The sequence below is a fragment of the Epinephelus lanceolatus genome, chromosome 7 (assembly GCF_041903045.1).
Source record: "Epinephelus lanceolatus isolate andai-2023 chromosome 7, ASM4190304v1, whole genome shotgun sequence".
Lineage (NCBI taxonomy): Eukaryota > Metazoa > Chordata > Actinopteri > Perciformes > Serranidae > Epinephelus > Epinephelus lanceolatus.
The window spans coordinates 3,447,074-3,460,249 of NC_135740.1; the positions used below are offsets into that span (position 1 = coordinate 3,447,074).

Consider the following 13,176-nt stretch of genomic DNA (forward strand, 5'->3'; position numbering starts at 1 on the left):
GGAGATGGTCCGTGTTCCTCACTGATCGATGCCCTCTCACGCTGCTGGGCGCCCGCTGTTCCGCCGACTTCCTCTCGGCCGTTAGGAAACGAGTTCACAGACTCCCCGACCTCCTCGAATGTGTCGTTGAAGCACTCCTCAACACTCGCTGGAGCCGGTTCTACACCGCCTGATCCTTGTGCGCTCCACGCTCCACCCGCAGATAATCCCTGGGCAACCAGTAACGCAGCTACCGCAGCGTTTGTTTCTTGCGTGGCCGTCAGCTCAGGCGGTTGAGTACTGTTTATTAAAAAAAATAAAATAAAAAAATTACAACATTAACGTTATCATTATTATTAATATTATTATTATCATTATTAGGCTGCTATTATTATTATTATTATTATTATTATATATAACGACGTGTCTTATGTGAGAAATCCTTGTCCTGACGGTGTAACCCTCTGGAAATTTTCAGATGGGTAGTCCTGGTGAATCGCCCAGGCACTGTTATGGAAAAACAAAAAAAACGATATGTTAGCAGTATTCTGTATCCGACACATATTAGCATAATATTCATATAAAGTAGCATTAAAACATTATGTCTTACGTGTTAAACCCGCTAGAGAACTGATGGAGGGGTCTCAGCGGCCTGCGCTGTGCACTGTGGAGAAAGAGGAGGTAAAACAGATGTTTACAATGATGCCGCAAGCATTCCCCCATTAATGATAAATAAAATATATAAAGAAAACAGTCTTACGGTATAAAATCTCTAGCAGCAGAGGCTGGAGGGTCTGTTCTGCGCCTTTTCAACGAAAGTGAGCGTCTTTGTGTTGCAGCTGGAAAGTAATACCATTATTTAGCCTAGTAACACACTCTTTAAAATAATAATAATAAAATACATTCATTAGGTCAAGATTTAAAACGAAAATACATTCATTATGTTTAGAATTTAATATCAGTAATAATGAAAATAAGTAAACACACACACACACACGATCACACACACACGATCACACACACACGATCACAGACGCACACACACACACACACACAACGAAATGTTATTTTAACTTACGGCCGGTGCGGCGGGGTGCAGGGGCACGGTTTTCAACTCCGGGGGCACGCACGCACGTTTCGCGTGCACACACGCGCGTTTCACGTGCACGCGCAAAGCTGGTCCCTATATACTACTCCCATGTCTGTCTGCCAGCTTGCTTCAGGCTCAGCAGTAGGGAGGAGACAGGGTGAACTCAGGGTTTCTTAAAGAAAACCTGCCAGCGAGCAGTTTAGGTTCACAGAGTCAGTTGCCATGGTGATTGACTCAGAGTTTGACTTAGCTCTCTTTCTGGAACTGAAAACCCAGAGTTTCCCTCATTTCAGCATTAACATACTCAGAGTTTTCACTAAACCCGCTTTCTGGAATACCCCCCAGCTAGTTCATTTTGCATTTTTTCTGCTCACCTCACCATGGAGAGACCATCATACAGTTCATAGCACGAAGTAGAAATTACACAGGTGGACCTCTTTACTTATCAAAGAAGGGGGTAGCTGGGGTGACTTTGTTGTTTTTTTTTTTTTTTTTTTTTTTTACTCTCCCCAAAACTACGAATAGCTACTGACTGAGAGAAAACACAGGACCCTCCCTCCACCATGAGTTAGTTATTACATTTTCAAAACTTCCCCTTCGATGTTTGAAAGTTAAAAAGTAAGATGAAATCTTGGACTTAAATAAATAGACTCAGTTTTTTACTGTTGTCATGCACTAGTTTGTACAGTTTATTTTGGGCAAAATTTGAAATGAGATGTAGAATACAGTGACATTTTAATTGAATATCACGATATCCCCCTGCATAAATAATAAACAGTCTTTAATGTGTTTTTATAAATAGACAGTAAACAAGTAAACAAACAGCTGCCCAACTGCAGCTGTTTCCTGCTGTGTAGCAGACATGGCCCCAGCAAAGACACATAAAGTCAACAGTGAAGTCAGAAGCTGTGGAGAGTTAAATACCCTTTCACTGAAAGATGAAACATTTGCATTTGTGTCATTTGTGTGTGAATTTTTTTCTTTTTAAGAAATTATAAGACACGAGAAGCAGCTGGCCCCCAGGTATTTTCACATTATTTAATCTGACCTCTTTTTAAAACAGTTAAGAGACACCTGAACTAGTCAGCACTGATAAAATATGAATCTATATTCTGTTATTGCATTGACTATTTCTCATTTTGTAACTTTTCACAGTTATATTTTAGTGTACTGTTTAGCTGCTGCTGACTCCCCCTTCTTCCCAGTCTCTTTGCAGTTATTCAGATACTTCATTTTTGGGGTCTGTGACATGGAATAAATCCTCTAACAGTTTATGTACTTATATTCAAGGGCATATGTTTGGTTTCAGAAGTGGGGTGGACACAATCAGTGAAACAAACAAACAAACAAAGAACCCAAAGGGACTTGATTCTCTGTAATAGCTAATTGTTGAATTTGCATATTTACTATAAATAATAAATAATATTTTCCATAATTATCTTGTTTTTGACTGATGTTCAGGGCAAAAATAGGATTTTGAAAAGGAAGCAGGACTGTATTCTTTATGAGAGATATACAGAAAAAGAGGGAGAGCGAGAGAAAAAGAAAAGTGGAGAGTGGCTAGCTCCACCAGACTACACAAGTGATGCTGTGAGAGGACTTTATCACTCTCATGTTTCCCTAAGGCTGTAGTTGGTATGTGGGTGCAATCTGCTGCACTTGTGATGCTAGGGAATCCTGTGAAGGAATACCCTATTTCATATGCAAGTAAACGTCAGAATAATTATTAATATAATGAACTATCAATATGTGATACCTGCAATTTTATAGAAGGCTTATTTAAGAGCCAGTGTGGGCAAGTTATAATATTAATAAAAAATAATAATTATTATTATAAGTAAACATTTTATTTGTATGTGTCAAAATATAGTTACAAAAAATGACAAAGACCTCAAAAGTAAGAATAAACTAAAATAAAGTATACAATAAAATATTAAAATAAATACAAAAAAATAGATGTTATTATTATGCATACACAGCAAGGAATTAATTATAAGTAAAAGCATATGGAGCTTTTTTCCTATCTTTATTCAATTTGCTCTCAAATTGATATACCACTCTCTAGAATAAAGATAGAAAAAAAGCTCCATAAAAGCACACTTAAAAACTAGAATTACTGCCTGGCAGTTGTATGCTTCAGCACATAAGTCAAGTTATAGTTTACATTCATGTCTGTGGAAACATGGATGCTTAACACACATCTTCCCTTCAACAGCACAGAAGGTCTAAAAAAGTCACCACAGTTTTAAAGGAGAGCACCCAAGATTAGTGTCACCAATTCAGTATCTGACCAAGTGTCTCCCCTTCTATTCCTGAGCTATGTCATAATGGCCAGAAACGTGTTTTTGCAAACATTATGATGTCACAGTGAAGTTGACCTTTTGGATATAAAATATCATCACTTTATTATTTTATCCTATCAGAAGTTTATGTGAAAATTCTTTCATTATTAGCAAACAACGTGTTAGTTATGGCCAAATACATTTTCTTGAGGTCACAGTGACATTGACCTTTGACCAAGTCCAAGTGGATGTTTGTACCAAATTGAAAGGAAATTCCCTCAAGGCTGTCTTGAGATATCACATTCATGAAAATGAGATGGATGCAAGTTCACTGTGACCTTGACCTTAGACCATGAAAGTCTGATCAGTTCATCCTTGCCTTAGAGTGGACATTTGTGCAACAGAGGACAGTGGTATTGACCACCTGTAACGTTTCCTAGCTAGAAAAAACGTGGATCCTACCACAAAGAAAAAGCCTGGACGTTCGACTGAAGGTCTAATAGCAAAGAAGGAAAGTGACCGACAGAGAAGGCAAACAAGGATTTGTATTGGTGTCGCTTTTCCTCGGTGGAGAGCCCTGAAGGAAGAAATTGGGCTGAGGGCTGCTGCTATATTTTTGTTGTTAAAATATTACGTTTCAACCAAGTACTGCATGGTTTTGATACTTTTCTAGCTTGTTAAAAAAGGACATACAGTAAAAAACAAAATTTAAAAAAATCTCTCAAATTTTAGGGGTGCTGGGATGGGCTAGAAACGCCTATGATTAAAAGCAACACCAAGATTTCTGCTGTTAGAGATTAAACACATGTGGTGTCTGGGTCTATAATAATGACACTAGATTTGTCTGTGTTAAATTGAAATTAATAATTTGACAGCCAATTTAAACTTATTTAGCCATGCGCTGAGAGTAAGTAATTGGTTGTTACTGGCAGGGCATAAAAAGAGGAATGAAGCTGTGTGTCATCTGTGTAAGAATAAAAACTAACTTTGTGTCTGCCAATTATGTGTCCTAGTTGTAACATAAATGGAGAAAATCGGGGGGCCAAGCATTCTGACCTGATCATTCATATTTACATTTGGCTGCCAGTTTAGTGTTAGACTGTGTGTGTCAGTGTGTGTTTCAATGGATCCCCCAGGAGACATGCCGTCGGCTGAAACACAGGTGGGTTGCTGTCTGGTCATGACATGCTAATCAAGCTAGTTTGGTAACCATCTTATTTAAATAGCCCCCTTTATCATAAGCCATTTTCCCACATAGATAGCACAGTATTGCCACAAAGAAGTGCCTTCCAGGGACATTGCGCGGTCAAGTTAGCCACCCCTACATTTCGAGTGCACTCGTATAGTAAACATTATGGTAACTGTATTGAAACGGATCAGAAAGAGCAGATTGCATGAATAAGTAACTTATTTCTTCCGTTTTGCTCTGTATTTATGAAATGTGGATTAAAAAAAATTCTATTACAAAAAGAAGACACTCTTTTCATAATCTTTTACTATTACTGAAAAATGTTAGTTCCCCGCCGATTCACGTTATAAGCACATGAACAACAGTTATGTATACTTGTTTACAGTGCCTTGTGTTTCATGCAGGTAGTATTAATTCTTTTTATTTAAATTCAGTTTTTATACACAATACTGTGCTTGTAAAGGCCAACATGTGTTTACATACCCATCTCCATGCAGTTAACAGGCACAGCAGGCACAAAACTGAATATTTTTTTCACATCTGCTGTGCATTCAATCCTTTGCATGCATACTTTTATAATCCATACCTGTATAGAAAAAATACCTCACATGGGGTTCATGTTTATATATTTCAGCATAGGAATGATTTTGGCCATCTTGTGGAATAAAAGATACATTTTTTCATAGCTGTTTTCAAAAAATGGCAAAACAGCTTTTAAGAAATTTAGAAGAAAAAAAAGGGTTCATTTAAACTAAACTCACCTAAATTTTTGAATTTCATTCTGGCTAACAACTGACCTTGAAAGGGCTGCTGCCATGCCTCAGAGCAGGCTGTACTGAAGCCTGTAACACACACGTAAATATCACTACAGTGTCATGTATAGATAGATAGATAGATAGATAGATAGATAGATAGATTACTTTATAAATCCCCAAGGGGAAATTTAAAATGTCAAAGCAGCAATACATGGCACAAACATGGCACAAAGACAACAAACATAGAAATCACAAAAAATACCTAAGAATACATAGAAGTTAGGGCTCTGCACAGCTATAATATACTAATATACTAGGTAGCCTCCTACTGTTAACTTATAAAGCTCTAAATGGTCAAGCTCCGTCATATCTTAGAGAGCTCATAGTGCCATATTATCCCACCAGAACTCTGCGCTCGGAGAATGCAGGGTTACTCGTGGTCTCTTAAGTCTCCAAAAGTAGATCAGGAGCCAGAGCCTTCAGCTATCAGGCTCCTCTCCTGTGGAATCATCTTCCTGTTGCGGTCCGGGAGGCAGACACCGTCTCCACATTTAAGACTAGACTTAGGACTTTCCTCTTTGATAAAGCTAGTAAATGATAAAGATAGTTAGGGCTGGCTCAGGCTTGCCTTGTACCAGCCCCTAGTTAGGCTGAGTTAGGCCTAGTCTGCTGGGGGACCCCCTATAATACACCGGGCACCTTCTCTCCTTCTCTCTCTCTCTCTCTCTCTCTCTCTCTCGTGTCCTATTAGAATCAGAATCAGAATCAGAATCAGAAATACTTTATTGATCCCCGAGGGGAAATTATTTATGTTACAGGTGCTCCTTGCAAGACAGGAAAGATACATGAAAATATAAGAAATTTAAACAATAGTATTAACAAATATACAGTACAGGCCAAAAGTTTGGACACACCTTCTCATTCAATGCGTTTTCTTTATTTTCATGACTATTTACATTGTAGATTCTCACTGAAGGCATCAAAACTATGAATGAACACATGTGGAGTTATGTACTTAACAAAAAAAGGTGAAATAACTGAAAACATGTTTTATACTCTAGTTTCTTCAAAATAGCCATCCTTTGCTCTGATTACTGCTTTGCACACTCTTGGCATTCTCTCGATGAGCTTCAAGAGGTAGTCACCTGAAATGGTTTCCACTTCACAGGTGTGCCTTATCAGGGTTAATTAGTGGAATTTCTTGCTTTATCAATGGGGTTGGGACCATCAGTTGTGTTGTGCAGAAGTCAGGTTAATACACAGCCGACAGCCCTATTGGACAACTGTTAAAATTCATATTATGGCAAGAACCAATCAGCTAACTAAAGAAAAACCAGTGGCCATCATTACTTTAAGAAATGAAGGTCAGTCAGTCCGGAAAATTGCAAAAACTTTAAATGTGTCCCCAAGTGGAGTCGCAAAAACCATCAAGCACTACAACGAAACTGGCACACATGAGGACCGACCCAGGAAAGGAAGACCAAGAGTCACCTCTGCTTCTGAGGATAAGTTTATCCAAGTCACCAGCCTCAGAAATCGCAAGTTAACAGCAGCTCAGATCAGAGACCAGATGAATGCCACACAGAGTTCTAGCAGCAGACCCATCTCTAGAACAACTGTTAAGAGGAGACTGCACGAATCAGGCCTTCATGGTCAAATAGCTGCTAGGAAACCACTGCTAAGGAGAGGCAACAAGCAGAAGAGATTTGTTTGGGCCAAGAAACACAAGGAATGGACATTAGACCAGTGGAAATCTGTGCTTTGGTCTGATGAGTCCAAATTTGAGATCTTTGGTTCCAACCGCCGTGTCTTTGTGAGACGCAGAAAAGGTGAACGGATGGATTCCACATGCCTGGTTCCCACTGTGAAGCAAGGAGGAGGAGGTGTGATGGTGTGGGGGTGTTTTGCTGGTGACACTGTTGGGGATTTATTCAAAATTGAAGGCACACTGAACCAGCATGGCTACCACAGCATCCTGCAGCGACATGCCATCCCATCCGGTTTGCGTTTAGTTGGACGATCATTTATTTTTCAACAGGACAATGACCCCAAACACACCTCCAGGCTGTGTAAGGGCTATTTGACCAAGAAGGAGAGTGATGGAGTGCTGCGGTAGATGACCTGGCCTCCACAGTCACCGGACCTGAACCCAATCCAGATGGTTTGGGGTGAGCTGGACCGCAGAGTGAAGGCAAAGGGGCCAACAAGTGCTAAACACCTCTGGGAACTCCTTCAAGACTGTTGGAAAACCATTTCAGGTGACTACCTCTTGAAGCTCATCGAGAGAATGCCAAGAGTGTGCAAAGCAGTAATCAGAGCAAAGGGTGGCTATTTTGAAGAAACTAGAGTATAAAACATGTTTTCAGTTATTTCACCTTTTTTTGTTAAGTACATAACTCCACATGTGTTCATTCATAGTTTTGATGCCTTCAGTGAGAATCTACAATGTAAATAGTCATGAAAATAAAGAAAACGCATTGAATGAGAAGGTGTGTCCAAACTTTTGGCCTGTACTGTATAGTTAAATAAACAGGAATTAACAAACATAAACGTAAATTATATATGTATATATATATATATATATATATATATATATATATATATATATATATATATATATATGTATGTATACATACATATATATATATTGTAAACAAAATTTACACAAACAGAATATATACAGTCAGGGTGAATGGGGTTATTGCACAAGTTAAATTAAGTTATTGCAGTGTGTGAAAGTCTCAGGGCCACTCAGAGGGAGGAGTTGTACAGTTTGATGGCCACAGGCAGGAATGATTTCCTGTGGCGCTCAGTGGTACATCTTGGTGGTATGAGTCTCCCACTGAAAGTACTCTTGTGCCTGACCAGCACATGGTGGAGTGGGTGTGAGACATTGTCCAAGATAGTTCGTAGCTTAGACAGCATCCTCCTCTCTGACACCACCATCAGAGAGTCACACTCCGTTCCCACAACGTCACTGGCCTTGCGGATCAATTTGTTGAGTCTGTTGGCGTCCGCCACCCTCAGCCTGCTGCCCCAGCACACAACAGCATAGAGGATAGCACTGGCCACCACAGACTCATAGAAAATCCTCAGCATAGTCCGGCAGATGTTGAAGGACCTCAGTCGCCTCATAAAATAGAGACGGCTCTGGCCCTTCCTGTAGAGAGCGTTAGTGTTCTTAACCCAGTCCAGTTTACTGTCAATGTGTACCCCCAGGTACTTACAGTCCTCTACAATGTCCACACTGACCCCTTGAATGGAAACAGGGGTCACCGATGTCTTGGTCCTCCTCAGATCCACAGCCAGTTCCTTTGTCTTTGCCACGTTGAGCTGCAGATGGTTCTGCTCACACCATGTGACAAAGTTATCCACAACAGCCCTGTACTCATCCTCATCACCCTTGGTGATACATCCAACTATAGCAGAGTCATCAGAAAACTTCTGAAGATGGCAGGTCTCAGTGCAATAGCTGAAGTCCGTGGTGTAGAGGGTGAAGAGGAAGGGAGAGAGGACAGTCCCCTGCGGGGCCCCGGTATTGCTGACCACTCTGTCTGACACACAGCGTTGCAAGTGCACATACTGTGGTCTGCCAGTCAAGTAGTCTACAATCCAGGACACCAGGGGGGCATCCACCTGCATTGCTGCATCTTGCTTACTCGGCCATTCTGGATGTCACTAACTCGGCTTCTTCTCCGGAGCCTTTGTGCTCCACTGTCTCTCAGGTTAACTCGTATCACAGCGGTGCCTGGATAGTGTGACGTGTGTGGTTGTGCTGCTGCCGTGGTCCTGCCAGATACCTCCTGCTGCTGCTGTTTTCATTAGTCATACTTCTACTGTTATTATACACATATGATTATTGTCACACATGTATACTATCAGATATTAATATATTATTATTAATTATAATATTATTACTTTCATTAATGTTGTTGTAAGCTACTGTCATTACCGTCTGTCCTGCATCTCTCTCTGTCTCTGTCTCTCTCTCTCTCTCTCTCTCTCTCTCTCTCTCTCTCTCTCTCCCTCTGTCTCATTGTGTCATACGGATTACTGTTAATTTATTATGTTGATCTGTTCTGTACGACATGTATTGCACGTCTGTCCGTCCTGGAAGAGGGATCCCTCCTCAGTTGCTCTTCCTGAGGTTTCTACTTTTTTTTCCCCGTTAAAGGGTTTTTTGGGGGGAGTTTTTCCTTATCCGCTGTGAGGGTCCAAAGGACAGAGGGATGTCGTATGCTGTAAAGCCCTGTGAGGCAAATTGTGATTTGTGATATTGGGCTTTATAAATAAAATTGACTGATTGAATTGAATTTAAGTTTTCTGGTAATATAATTAATAGTACAATGTATGTGGCTTGCCACATGACAGAAGTGCTCACTTAATGGTATACTCCCCCTTGTGGCATAAAGCAGAAAACAACTCTTCGTTACATAGCTAAATAACTGCATACAGTATTAAGCTACTATTAAATTCATGTGTAATGTCACTATGACTGCCTAAAGGCAACTAGAGCACAGTAATCATAACTGAAAACAATTGATGTTTCAGTGAATGATAAAATGCAAACTACGATCATCAACTCTGTACCTGCCAATCAACTTATTGTCCTTACAACAATATTATGATTCTGAGGTTGTCAGCACCTCAACTATGACAGACACTAGCCTTAGAGTAACGGACAAAATGTTACTGTAGCGATTGATGTAAGGTTAATCTCATTAGGTTTTTCCATAAACTTGCCTTTCACATTAACCCAATGTAGATATCTGAAAAATATGTTTTTGGGAAAACAACACACCATAGGAGTTTTTTGTTAGTCCATTTCATAATGGACTCATGCTTTTATTTCTGATCCCAATTGTATGAGGATAAGCAATGTATCTCCTCTTAATGTCCTCTTGAACTGTTAGAATTAACAAAAGAACGCTTTGCACATACTGCACAGTAAGTCTATCTATACAACTACTGTACATATGTATATTATATTTCTATTTAGTTTTTATATTTAATTGTTAATTGCATTTGTGTTTTATACTCCTCAAAGTTTTGTGTGTTTTTGTGTGTTTATCTTTACAACTTTGGGCTCTAGTGGCGAACCCTGCGCAGAGCTAGTTTCGAGCAGCGCAACCCGAGGCGCGCTCAGTTTGGTAGTTTGGCAAACCGAGGTGCGCTGAGATGGGTGTGGCAGCACAGCAGGGGGAAGTGTCGACAGATCCAGCTTGGCGCAGTGACAGTTTCGTGCCAAAAGGCTTCGCCGAAGGTGCGCTAAAAGCTTGCCAGCTGAAACCGGGTCCACTGTCAGCGCAGGCGGAGCGCAGCCAGTGTAAGCCGAAGTTTGGCTGACCGGCGGACAGTGTGCACACGTCACCAAAACCTCACAGGCAGGTTTCCAGAATATCAGGCACATTAACAATGCAATAAATAGCCACAAACCACTATTCAATGCAACTATCTGCAATCAGCACATAAATGTATCTCTATATCGACTGTCCCGTCACATCTGATGTCAGATCAAAGGGAATTGGCACCGTTTGGCACGTTTGGCACGTTTGGCACACGTAATGGAAACCCAACCTGATCTGATTAACACAGCTGCAAACTAATGAGTTCACATCCCTCTCAGCCAACCACAAACAGCCACAGCATCAGATAGGGACTATATATTTGTTACGGTCTCCGGACCTTAGTACATTTATTTTCTGTGTTTAATGTGCTGTGCACGTCATTATGGGAATTATTCGGCCAGCACTTGTCAATCATTTATGTGTGTGTCTAATTGTCTGCTCTTCTGGAGGGAATCCCCGGCGGACCACGCCTCCAGCACGCTCTCCTCTGCTGCTATTCAATGTTCCCCCGCTTGCTGGTCGACCAGCCCCCTCGCTGTCGTCATTGGTTCCGGCCAATCACCGCTTCACTGGCCCCTCGTCTGAACCTTTAAAAGCTGCGTGGAGTCAAGAGCAATGGCGGCTGTGATTTAACCTGAGCAGTCCGCCTCGCTCTGTTTGTGTTTTCAGCTGCTGTAATCTGTTAGTTGTTGTTGTATCTGGGAATCTGTGGGCTTTAGGATTTAGCTTTGTAGTCTAGCCACATATCCTTTTCACACACACACTAGCTTTGGTACACTAGCTTTATGGGTGTCGGTTTGAGTGTTGTTTTGTTTGATAGGTAAGTGATAGGGTAGACAGACAGATAGCCTATGTTTTAGTTTTGTTATTCTGGGTGGCCTTCCACCACAGTTAGTTAGTTGGGGTGTTTATTTTGTTGGTGACAGGTCAGAGTTTTGTTTTAATTGTTTTATGGTTTGCTGTCACCCGCCGCCCTTCCCTGAGTTTGTTATACTTAAATGTAATTCACCGCCGAGGCTCCTTTCGTGAAGCCTGATTTTCGGGTTGTGTTGCAGAGCCTGCGAGCGTGTTTTCTTTTTGTGTGCCGCTTTTTACAAAAGCGTAGCTTGTATTGTTTATTTATTTTGTGTATGAATAAACGGCAGCTTGCCTTATTCAATTTACTTTCATTGTTTGGTTTTATGTTGCTTCCCTTACCCCTATATACATCTGTCATCTTAGAAAAGTTAAAAGAAAAGAAACAGAGTCAGACTGCGAGAGAGAAAGAGAGAGCACGCGCGCACGAGAGAAAGGCAACATTGATTTACAATTGTGGTGACCTCCTCCCAGGCTACCTTTGCATCATCAGCCTGTGGAGGTCTGCTCGCAGTTCCGTATTCGGACACTGCCAGCTTGGACCTCCTGGACCAACACATCAGTTTCCTCCTGGGAGAAGTTTGGCCGTCTGACGCTGCTGCCCTCTTCTGCCATGGCGAATTGAGTAAACTCTCACTATGCCTTCGCGCAGCGCATTTAAGGGCGAGGAGAGGGGCTCATTTGATTGGTGTGATGTGTGTAAAACCCACTCCACGCCTTCTTTCCTCCCTCTTTCCGACTTGCGCCGGTAGGAGGGACGGAGGTGGGAAAGAGGAGTAGCTGCGCCAGGCGCATGGTGTGCCATACTTGCAAAATCCGCCTGGCTGCCTCTCCCCTGCCTCGTCCGGTCTGCGAAACTAGAGCCCTTTATGTTAATTGTTCAGCACCGACATACCAAGTCAAATTCCTTTTATGTGAAAATCTACTTGGCAATAAAACACAATTCTGATTCTGAGATAATGGCGTATGTATACAGTTAAAGTACATCAAAGTATTTGTGCAAGTAGTCTAAGAAGTACTTAATCCAGTAGTATAAATATTATGAAATACGTATGGAAGACATTGACTTCGCAAAGTCAATGCAGTTTATTCATTGTATTATCAATTTCAATTTTTCAATTTTATTTATAAAGCCCAATATCACAAATCACAATTTGCCTCACAGGGCTTTACAGCATACGACATCCCTCTGTCCTTATGACCCTCACAGCGGATAAGGAAAAACTCCCCAAAAAAAACCCCTTTAACGGGGAAAAAAAAAAACGGTAGAAACCTCAGGAAGAGCAACTGAGGAGGGATCCCTCTTCCAGGACGGACAGACGTGCAATAGATGTCGTACAGAACAGATCAGCATAATAAATTAACAGTAATCCATATGACACAATGAGACAGAGAGAGAGAGAGAGAGAGAGAGAGAGAGAGATGCAGGTAATGACAGTAGCTTACAACAACATTAATGAAAGTAATAATATTATAGTTATAGTTCTGGCTACTGTGGTACAATATGTTGAAAGTATGTATTAATATCAGACAGTATACTTGTGTGACAATAGTCATATGTGTATAATAACAGTAGAAGTATGACTAATGACTAATGATGGCAGCAGCAGCAGGAGGCATCTGGCAGGACCACGGCAGCAGCACAACCACACACGTCACACTGTCCAGGCACCGCTGC

The 13,176-nt window shown here is 41.1% G+C and overlaps 1 long non-coding RNA gene across 1 annotated transcript; it reads right to left on the reverse strand.

The window, feature by feature from the left end:
• Positions 1-411: 411 nt before the first annotated feature.
• LOC144463781 (uncharacterized) lies at positions 412-958 on the reverse strand. The gene is made up of 3 exons (XR_013491783.1): positions 740-958; positions 590-643; positions 412-486 (listed from the first exon to the last, which is right to left on the reverse strand). It is a non-coding gene; the product is annotated as an uncharacterized LOC144463781 (long non-coding RNA).
• Between the last annotated feature and the right edge of the window lie 12,218 nt (positions 959-13,176).